This window comes from Pleurodeles waltl, chromosome 10 (genome assembly GCF_031143425.1).
Source record: "Pleurodeles waltl isolate 20211129_DDA chromosome 10, aPleWal1.hap1.20221129, whole genome shotgun sequence".
NCBI classification, from domain to species: domain Eukaryota; kingdom Metazoa; phylum Chordata; class Amphibia; order Caudata; family Salamandridae; genus Pleurodeles; species Pleurodeles waltl.
The window spans coordinates 485,550,520-485,562,554 of record NC_090449.1 but is presented as its reverse complement, the minus strand read 5'-3'; the positions used below and the strand labels follow the sequence as shown (position 1 = coordinate 485,562,554).

At 40.9% G+C, this 12,035-nt stretch overlaps 1 protein-coding gene across 4 annotated transcripts in view; it reads left to right on the top strand.

Moving 5' to 3' along the window:
• LOC138260780 (uncharacterized) overlaps positions 1-12,035 on the top strand; it is a 294,177-nt gene that overhangs the window by 199,304 nt on the left and 82,838 nt on the right. The gene's annotated exons all lie outside the window — the stretch shown is intronic.

Sequence of the window (12,035 nt, the reverse complement as noted above, 5' to 3'; positions counted from 1 at the left end):
CAACTGTTTGATGAGGTTGCATTGAACCATTAACAAAGGCCAGTTAGGAAGGAAAAAAATGAAGAAAAGTGCTACGAATAAACAAGCACTGGAAAAGGTAACAGGTTGCACCTTTCTGATCTTTTGGTTTTGGCAATGCTTTTTGCAATTGTTGTGCTTCTTCAGCCAAAAAACGGGAACATTTGCCATGATGTGACATGTACATAGTAAGTATGCATCATGATGGTACTTGTGCTGCAACATTCAGTAGGCGCACACATGCATCCCTACGTATGTGTGCACCGGCTGATTGGAATGGGCGCCATTTTGTTTTTTTGTGTACTGATCCAAGAACACGGATGGCAGTTGAACAAGTAAATAAAAAAGTTACCAGCACAAAAGCCCTTTTTATGTTGCAGCCTACCATTTGCTAAAGACATCTCGGCTACTTTCAGAAAGTTCACTTAACAGTGCATTCCACTTGTTGAGTACCAGGGGCTTTGTGGTTTGTATCTCACACTTTCTAGCTTTCCATTTGCTAGCTTTATTTGCTTTATGCTCTCCAGGTTCATTCAGTTTGTCCCTCCCGTTGCCTGAACTGTGTTTTCTGTAGTCTTCCACTGACTCACTTTCTGTTAACAGGCCTTTAAATCTTGTTATTACCTCGTCACATTTGCTGTGCATTCAAAGGCTTAGGTCAAATGCCAGGTGCTGTCTTCCCAGGGCGTTTGTTTACTTTACTTTCTCTGACTTCCAAGTTAGAGGATTTATGTGAGAATCTTGCTGGGTACTGGAAGTAGGAAAACATTTTTTTCCAGCACACAACATTTAAATGAACAGGTGTAAGTATTTTAGAATATATCAGAATTATGAACTCACAAATGAAGCACATTTTTGTTATTTCAGATGTGTGGTGGAAACAAATACTTTTTTATGATCAAAATGAATCATTAAACTAGGTGATGAAATTTCCACACATTTTCGACTGTGCACTGTATAGTTTTATTACTAAAACTGTATGTCTGAACAAATGTAATGGTCATTTCAATTGAAAATGTGTTGTTTGTAATGGCAGTGTGCTACAGCACCATAAATACTCCACTCCACACGACTGCAGCATACTCTGCATCACTACACTTTACACCACTCCACACCCACTGCACTCTGTACCACTCCACTCTATGCCACTGCACTTTACTCTACACCTCTCTACTCTACATCCCTCCACTCTATGCCAGTGTACTCTTAGCTACTCTACTGTATACCACTACACTCTTCCCCATTGCACTCTACACCACTCCACTCTAGGCACCACCAATCTTCTCTGCACAGCTCCACTCTATGCCACTGTACTCTACGCCACTCTGCAGCACTGTACTCTACGCCACTGCACTCTATGTCAATACACTCTACGCCAATTCACTTTACTCTGTAACATCCAATCCTCTATGTCCCTGCACTCTACTCCAATCTACTGTACACCAGTCTAATCTACTGTGCACCACTGCACTCTACACCACTTTACTCTACACCATTACACTCTATGCCACTATACGCATCTGCACTCTACCCTGCACCACTCCACTGTACAACACTTCACTCTTCTCTGATACAACCTACCCTACACCACTGCACTCTAAGCCACTCTACTCTACTCCACTCTGCACCACTCCTCTCTATGCCACATCAATCTATGCCACCCAGCCACTCTACTCTACTCCACTCTGCACCACTCCACTCTATGCCACATCAATCTATGCCACCTTACTTTTAACCACTGCACTCTATGCCAATGGACTCTACTCAACTGCTCTCTATGTCACTGCACTCTATGCCACTGCACTCTACTCTGCATCACTGTACTCTACGCCACTCTATTCCATCTACACCAACCACTGCACTCTGACACTCTACTTTGCAACACTGCACTCTCCACCACTGAACTCTATGCCACTCTACTCTGCACTACTCTACTCTATGCCACTTGACTCTAGGCCACTGCATTCTATGGCACTATACCCTGCTCTGCACCACTCTATGCTACTCTACTCTGCAACACTCTGTGCCACTGCACTGTATGCCATACCACACAGCTATGCACTGCATGCCACTCAACTCTACTCTATGCCACTGCCCCCTGCATCACTCAACTCTACGCCACTCCACACCATGCTACACCACTTTCCTCTACACCACTGCACTGCACTCTACTCTGCACCACTCTACTCTGCACCACTCCACTCTACACCACTCCATTCTATGCCACTGCCCTCTACTATGCACCACTCTAATCTATGCCCCCACATTCTACAACACTGCATTGTACGCCACCAAGTTCAGTGCCACTACACTCAGTGCTGCTGCACTCTGTGCCACTATACTCTGCAACACTCTTTGCCAGTGCACTCTACACCGGTCCACTCTCCTCTATGCCACTCCAGTGTATGTCGCTCTACTCGACTCCATACTATGACAGACCAATACACACCAACTCTGCAACTCCACTCTACAACACTCTAATCCACTGTTTGCCATTCCACTCTTTGAAACTCTATGCCATTCTCCTCTACCCACTAGCTTTTAGCCATGCTGAACTGCAGCCAGGCTGGTGAACAACATGGCTAAAAAACGTTGGCAAAGCCAACAGCGCTTTCCTAGATGAGACTTACTGGCTTTATCAATTCTTGTTTAAAAGTAGAGCAGCCCAGCAGCAAAGGGTAGCTGCTGCGCCCTTCAACACATTTTTCTTATTACTACAAGGGGTGTGGAAGCTATATGGAAGCAGCTGAGAAAGAATCAACTGAAACCTAGTGGGAGGAGCAATGACAGTTGGGATGAACACATTTATTAAAGTGAAGTCAAGGAGGAGTAAGCAGTGGAAAGATGGGAGGAGGAAGGAGCAACATGGAGCGCATTGGGCTGAGGGCATAAAAAGCAGCACCTGAGGTAAAGAGAGAGAATCAACCAAGGAGAGGAGGAAGGAACATAAAGTGCTCGTAGAAATGGTGCAGGAATTTGGTGGAATGGAAGCTGCACACAGGAGAGAGATCCTGAAAGCACATGCCCTTCCATAGAATGCTTAAACAAAAAGAAAAATGTTGCTCCCTAAATTTGAGCAATGGAAGGTACAAGTCAGCCAAATCAAAAGGATTGTAAAGAGACTACACTCAAGGAAAGGCATAAACACTGAAAGAAGGAAGAAAGCCTTCAAATAAGAATCAAGGACATAGGAATGACAATATAGTCAACCAATAACGGTAGCGGGCAGACTCTAAGCCCACTGTAAGTTTTTGCTATAGTCCGCAAAAGCTCTTTCATAACCAGTCAACTTAAATTGTCTGGTAGGTGAAACCTAAAAAGGTGCTCATGTTAGTTTAGACTCAGAAGCTGAAGTGGACATCATCTGTTGAGAACAAGTATCCAAGGTTTTGTATCTTATAAACACAGTTCTTAAACATGCCTAAAAAAAGAGCAGAAAACTACTGTGAGGTGTAGAGACAGATAACTAAAGGAAAACAAGCATTGGCAAAGCCAATAGGCATATGTATAAGTGAAAATGCTTCTATATGTGTAATTTGTGGATGGATGAGCTGATGAATGTGAGAATGGTTGATTGGTTAGATGAATGGATAGGGGCGTGAATGTGTATGTAAGTATGCATTTGTGTAGTAATTATGTAGCTTGAACCTAGCCGAAAGGCAGTATAGTCAGGCAAAGGGCCAAAGAGAAAGATGGACTCAACAAATGACTTGAGGGCTTGCTTTGTTCTAAGAGTGGAAGTTGACTGTTACTTGGTTCTGCTGTAATGTTCTTTGAGGAGGTGTGGAAAGATGGATGTATTGTTGAATGAATAAATGAATTAATGAATTAGTGTTTTTGGGTGTGAATGGCACACTGAGAAATATAAGAGCATGACTAAATGAAGGTGCCAATGGTAGTGTGTGTAGGGCAAGGGCAGTGTGAATGTGGCAAGTGTAGGGTCAGAAGTCCTGGTCATTGAGGCAAGCAGTGTATGAGATAGGAGCAGTGACTAGGTGAGTGACTAAGTACATAGATAAAAGAGATCAATGGATTGTTTGATAGGTGAAGAGGATCATGGATTAATAGCTAGATAAATTAATGAATTGCTGAAGTGGACAGGGGAAAGTGTAGTGTGTGACAGGCAAATAGTTTGAAAGAAGTGATAGTGAACCATGCAGTGATATTCTTTAAATGTTCCTTGTACATTGACAGTGCCACAGACAAATAACAGAAAGGTGGTGTGTGGCATCTTAACATACTAGATGTACGTTTAATGTTAGAAATGTAATATATTTTGTTTCTCTCATTGGTTAATTTAGTATTCTGCAAAGGAATGTACATTGTTTGCCTTTACCTCACGTTTTGTGCTAGATAAAGGTACTGTTTTTTGCATTCTACTTGTTCTACGCATTTCAAGAGATAAGGCTGCTATTAAAGGCCCAGGAGGTGTTCATCACCAGTATTTTACTAACCTGATTGTTCATGGGCTGGGCAGGGATATATCTTAATCAATATTGTTAAGTGTGCAGAAGGCAGGCTCTACCTGCAGATGTAGAGGTAACTGTTTGGGATATAAGCAGTAGTTCTACAATATTAGGGAAATAACATTCTGAGCGAGCATCCTTAACATAAGACACAAAACAAAATAACAAAGCAACTACCTGAATTGGTCTCATCTCGTACACATGATTGTGCCTGCAGTTGAGTATAAAGTGTACTGTTGATGTAGGGCAAGATGTGAGTTTAGGTTGATCTGGATGTGCCTCTTTGGTGGGAAACGCTTAGCCTGCCGGAAGATTTAGAGCAGTTTGGCACACAGATGGTACCAGTAATTATGTTGACAGCTTACTTTTGGTGCAGTGCAGCTGTTCACCCTATGAAGATCTGCAGAACATAGGGTTGAGCTTTGGGAGAGAAGCATAAGGAGAGAAAATGCTATGTCCACTGTCTCAAATGCATTAACCCCGCAACTGTCATTTGCTTATGTCAAGACATTGATTAAATAAATAACATGGAATTCATTAACCTAGTTTTGATTGTTGTTCAAGAAAAGAAAACCTCACATGCAGCACAATCCTGCTAAGAAATGGTTCCCAAGACCCTTGCTGAATGTAAGCAGAGCTGCTCAATAACATCTCATCCCTCTCATGACCAGGTGTGCTGGTAATGTTCCAGGGGGTTATGAGGAAGAAAAAGGTTTCATGTTTAAAGTGTGGCTTTTAGAGCTTGATAGTGCTAGAGGGGAGCTGTGAGATAGCTTCATGGAAAATTGACTGCAACTCCCTCTCATGACCGTAGCCCACCAAACCTTAATTTTTTTAGATGTGTTACTATTTTTGTAAAGCTGCAAATGAACCTTCTAAAAAATATAACCAGCTACATGAGTAATGAAATATGCCTTGCATGGTTATTGCTACAGTTTACTGTTAGTGTACAACTCATTGACCTATTTTACTAAGTGTGTCCCTTGAAATCAACAGGTTAAGCAATGTCTGAAATAAAGGCATTAACACACTGAGCTATTCTACCTAGAATACTCCTTTGTGGCCTATTATTAGTGCTCTGGAGCACACACATTAACATCTAAGTGAATTTGTGAGAAGTTTTAACATGTGGCCAGGATACACACAAAGTGACTCCAGCAAGTGCATTAACTGAGGATCACCAGACATCCTGGATTTTTTGCCATCTACCCTACATATTTCAATAAATCAACGATGTCACTGTTTTTGGAGTGGATCAACTCAAGACAACAGAAAGCAAGCTAAATTTCCTATTAATATATTTTTGCCTGTATTTTCTATGTTACTCAATGCTGTCAATTAAGTCAATCTGTGCCTGTCGCATATTACAAAAGTGTAACCCTACCGCCTTCTTTGTGGACTATTCCAGTTTTTGGCTTTCAAAATCTGGTGACCCTGTATTAACCACTAAATATCCAAGCAGTAACTCCCAGTATGTTGAGCGCTACTCAAAATCACTACGGCATGCAATGAGCCTGCCAAGTTTCCAGGTCTTTGCATTTTGGGACTTGTGGTTTTCTTTCTCTCATTTTAAAACCAGGATTACAAGTCCCAGAAGACAAATAATTTTTTTAAAAAAAATAAAAATAGTTTAGGCATGACTTTATTTCAAATAACAGAGAAGCCCACTTTCAACATGTCCTCGTAGAAAGGCTTCCAACTGCAACTCCGAGTTTGCATTTAGAATCCTCCACGAGCTGGGTCAGAATATGGAACACAATATGAATGTAAACACAAAGCAAAATGACGAGTATTGTGCTGAGCTCAAAGTAGGACTAAAACATCAAAGAATATCATTACATCATCTTTCTGCCTTTGTGTAAACATCCTAAATAACTATATATATAAAGAACAGATGTATTGTACATGAAAATGAAGCCATAGGTTGTTCATAAAGATAACAATCCTTATACCTTGCTGACATGAAAACTGTTCTATTTAGTAAAGAATCATGCTCAGAGAAAAACTATGGGCCATGATACGAGGCTGGCGGTCACAAGACCGCCAACCTCGTGGCGTTGGTCGGACTCCAGCATCACAACTTTGGCACTCGGACCACCAACCAACCGCCGTACCTGTCAGGATTCATGATCACAAAAGTGTGATGGCGGTCTTGGTTGTAATCAGCCAGGGTGGCGCTGAACTCAGCCCTCCCCTGCTGATTACAACCTTGTTCTCCGCTATCCTTTTCATGGTATTTCCCCACCATGAACAGGCTGGCAGAGAACAAGTGCGGGGGGCCCCTGCACTGCCCATGCCCATGGCATGGGCTCCTGTGCCCAGCACCATCAGAAAGCGCACTGTCTGCAAAGCAGACAGTGTGCATTCCGATGGTGCTGGTCGGCCCCCTCTGTGCTACGAGATATCACTCTGCTCCTTTAAGGGAACCGAGTGCTATCTCGTAGCACTGTTCCCGCCTGTCTGACTTACGGGAACAATCTATTTCAAGGTTTCTGCTGGTCAGCCGGTCCGGCCGGCGGAAACCTTGTAATAGGGCGGGACATTGGACACCACTGCCATGGCGGTGGCGTCCTCCCTGGAAGTTGTTCTGTGCATTAGGTGAACAATCAGAGTCTGAAAAATGCAGAGAGAAACTTGAAGAAATGCAGTTGTTTGTGTTAGAACATGAAGAATTGGAAGGCTTTGAACCAAGATCATGTTGATTATCACTCCTGGGAACCATAGAAGTTGGATTTGATGACAGAATCACATGTTGACCAACATTATCAAAAACAAATGATCATAACAAAAATCACCAGTGAAATCATTCATGTGTTTTTTTATTCTATCTGCCTGTTCAGAAGACACTGTGACAAGACATCTTTTGCTCCACCACTCCTTTTCATTGATTAAAACAAAGCCTTTGGCAAGTTTAATTATCTGTGTTGGTGATAAAAAAGATGATCACCCTTTGGACTTTTTTTTTTTAATCAAAACCCAATCTCCATTATAGAATGATCTGTCTTTTATACAATGTTTGATATCAAAATTAGCTTTCTGGTCATTTTGTGGTTTTGAGATCCTCTGTACAATATCTTTGTATTCTTGACATAGGCATTTATTTTCTTTTAAAGCTAAACTTTTGACCCAGTCAGTACATACTTTTCATTTGGGTTCTCTCTTTCTGAGTAGTTTAAACACAGAAACACCAGTAGTGTTATGTGGAATAGTCAAGTATGACCATAGTTTAGCTCTCAAAAAAATATTCTACTGGTGCATCTATGGCATATGCAGATTGAATCCCTTCTTTCAGGAATCTATTAATTATCTCAACTAAGCCATTTGAGGTGAGAGAACATAGTGCTGCTCTCAAATAGTTAAGGGCATATTTACAAGCCCCTTGCTCCACCTTGTGCCATCCTAATGTAATTATTTGTTTACACTAAGGAAGCGCTAAGGTGGCGTTTTCCCTGTCCCAGATTTACAAAGTGGTGCAATTCTAGCACTCTTCAACCCTTGCGCCACATTATGTTTGCGCCAGGCATAATGTATGCAAGGGGGGCGTTCTGACGCTGGGAGGCCCGAAAAAATGGTGCAGCGAAATTTGCAAGATTTCACTGTGCCATTTGTTTTGTTATTTTTAACACTTGCCCAAGGCAGGTGTTAATATGACGCACCCGTAGTAACCTACCGCCTCCCTGTGCTTTACTGCACTAGAGTAAAATTTTTGGAGGCTGGTGCAGCAAAGCGCCACAATAGCGTCAAATATTTTGGCACTATTGAGCTAACGACCTCCATGGTGCACCATATTATAAATAAGGTGCAACCATGGTGTCGTTAGGTTGTGGTAGGGGGACGCAAGAAAAGTGGTGCGTCTGGACCAATGCACCACTTTCTTGTAAATCTGCCCTTTAATGTGATGAGAATTCATGAAATCTTTCATCTGAGAAGATCAGTTCCATTATCTGCAACTATTTCCTTAGAAGCACCCTCAATCTTGAAGATTTTCCTGAAGCATGTTATCACAGAAGTAGTATTAGGTGCTGTTGTGAATTCAAAATATACCCATTTCGACAGGTAGTCTATGAGAACTAACAAGTAACCTTTGTCAGATTTCAATAAATCAAACAGACCTTCAAAATCTAAAGCCACTTTAGACAATACGTTTTCAGGAAGAGGAACCATGTGTAGTGGTGTTAGGACAGTTTTCCAATGCTTATTGGATAGGATATGTGTGTTGCATTTGTTTATCCACAAACCTGTGCATCCTTAGCAGGCCACCAAAATATTGTTTAAGGTTCTTGCATGTTCCGTCTATGCCAAGGTGTAGTTTATATGCTGCTTTTGTGAGAGATTCATGTACCATGGCAGGTTGGATGCACAGGTTATTTCTCACCAAAATCCAATTTTTCAATTGAAAGTTCACTATTTGTGCAAAAGTTTTTAAAGTTGATACCAAAGATCTTTCACTGGCCAGTCCTTTTTTACGTATTCCATAACCTTTTGTAAAACATTCTCCGTCTTTAGTGCTTCCAACTATTCTTTCAGTGATATCACACCAATTGAATCCAAAACATTTTCAGCCATCTCTACCGCACAGTCCACATCATCCTCTTGTTGTTCATCAGCAAGTGAGTTAGCTAATGGCATTCTTGAAAGGCAATCTGCCCTTACATTTTGTCCTCCAGGAATATATTTTATAGTAAAAACGATTATTGTAATCTTGCTAAGAGCCTCACTAGCCTGGCAGAGGCTTTACCAACACCTGTACCATTCAGTAGATGAAGTAATGATTTATGATCAGTATATATTTCAAAATGTGCACCCCACAGAAAAGTTTTGAATTTGTGTACAGTCCATGAACAAGCTAATGTTTCTTTTTTGATGGTGCTGTAGTGTGTTTCTGCTTGCTTAAGACTTGTTAAGGAGAATGCAATTGTTTGTTCTTTGTGATTTATAATTTGTGCCAGAACTGCTCCCAACCCTGCTTGACTAGCATCATCTGTTAAAATACATCTTTGCCCAGTCACAAAAGGAGCAAGTGCGGGTGCTGAGGCAATTAGTTGTTTGATCTTTTCAAACGTATGGTTTACAGATTCATTCCAAACAAATTTGTCACCCTTCTTTAACAAATTTTGTAAGGGTTGAACTATTATAGCATATCCTTCAATACATCTTGAATAATATGGGCTCAAGCCTAAAAATGACCTTTTTGTGTCCTTGTCCTTAGGAGATGTTACATCTCTGATAGTTTGAATCAATGACAATTTTGGTTTAATACCTTGTGCAGTGATACAATGACCTAAGCAGTCAAGTACTTTAGCTAGAAACTGACACTTGTTTTCTATGAGTGTCACACATTGGTCTTTCAAAATGCTTAGAACTTTACTTAAAATGTTATTGTGTTCAATAATTGTCTCAGCATGGATCAGTACATCATTCTAATACGCCTGTACTCCACTGACATCTGCCAAAATGCTGTCTATTAACTTGTGAAAAACACTTGCAGCAGATGCCAGTCTGAAAGGAAGCTGCAAAAACCTATACATGCCAAACGGAGTAATAAACATGGTCAGTTCTTGTGAATCCCTGGCAAGCGGTATCTGATGATATGCTGAGCACAGATCTAATAAGGAAAAGTATTTAGCTTTACCAATGTTGGCTAACAAGTCATGAATCTTAGGCAATGGATGACAGTCTATTAGGATGTTTTTGTTAAGTGTGTATAAGTCTGCACAAAGACAAATTTTGCCTATGTTTTTACGGACCATCGCTATCGGACAAACCCGTTCTGAAGAATCTGTCTAATCTATAACACCTTCATCAAATAGTTTTTAACTCTTGCTTCACATTCAAAGGTTCTGGCGTAAGTGCATGAACCACTGGAATGGCATTTTTCTTTATTCTAATTCAATGTTCAAATTTCTTAACCCGTTTGGTGCGGGCGTCGGCCACTTGCCAACACCCACACTACCTCCCTGGTGCGGGTCACGACCAGTGGCCGACACCAGGGAGGGGGTCGCACCAGAGGAATTTTTTTTTTAAACCCCTAGGAAACATGGAAATCTGTGTCTCCCCCACCCCCCACCCATTCCTTTGTGACATCACTGTTTTGTTTTCCCCACTGTTTTGTTTTCCCCATCGGAGCAGGAAGCAGCCGAAAACGGCCCCGATCGGCCTTCCTGAAGTTCAGGAAGGCCTCGTTTGAAAGGGGAGACCCTTCCTGAACAGGTTTTTTGGCTCTCCCTGCGATCGAGGGCCAGGAAACCCCACTAGACACCAGGGATTTCACTTGGGGGGGTCAGCACATTTATTTTTACTAACAGTAGGTGTCCCCTGGGGGTGCGCGATCACGCCCCCCCCTCCCCCCCAAGGGGCTAAAAAATTTTTTTTTAAATAAATTGACAGGGGGTTGTCCGTGGACAGGGTGACCCCCTGTGGGGGCAATAATTATTTAGTAGTTGTATGGTTTCCCTGGGGGCCATTATGGGCCCCAAGGAAACCATACAATTACAAAAACAATATGTATATATATATATATATATATATATATATATATATATATACACAGAACTCTCTCTCTCTCTCTCTCTCTCTCTCTATATATATATATATATATATATATATACACATATATGGATATATCTATCTATGTAGATATAATTATCTTTTCAGATAGATATATCTATCTACTAAGAAATATTGTTAGCGTGTCAGAGCCTTAATAAGTAAACTTACAAGGAGATGCGTTTAGGTCGACAAACCTTTGGACCACGTTCGGGAACTTCCCAGTATGAGATGTCTTTTGGTATCTCCAACCAATAGACCAATAAACCAATCAATAGTTACAATAGCTAATCAACAACTAATCAATATCATTTAATAAGAATCAGTAAGTTGAACACACCAGGACCCTCCAGTCATGAATAACCACACCAATTTGTTAAGTGTTAGGATATTTATTTCTCTATTGATTACAATCTAATGTTAATTTCAATAGCAATACATCTCATTAGAAAACTCTTTTATTAGCAATTAGAACGCAACTAATCAATGCATAGAAAATATTAATTGAGTTTTTAGGCACATCATTAATATGAAGCAACTTAGCAAAGTCTCAGTAATACATGATTCAACAAAGCAAGAACTCAGACATTTGTCTATTTGCACCAATTTATTAGTGAACGCCTTAACTAACCTCAAATTAGCATTAGCATGTTGGACCTCATGCAAAACATTTAGAAAGCACAAATTTGGAAAACGTCTAAACTAAGGCCTCTATCAAAATAGCAGTTGGTACGTAGAAAGAAAAGGCAAACAGACAAATACAATTTTGCATCAGATAATTACCATTACAACAGATCAGCAAACAGCGTCAGTCTTAGTCCTCAGGACATCAGTTGATTCGCCATCAGCAAAGATGGGATGGGGCAAAGCATAGCTAAGGAATAGGACCCTTCCCTCATATGGAGGAGAAGTAAGTATCAAGCAAAGAATGGGGTAGAGGATGGTTTTAAAGTACTCAGAATAAGCTCAAGAAAACGCTAGAGCAATAGGAATGACAAATGGAGA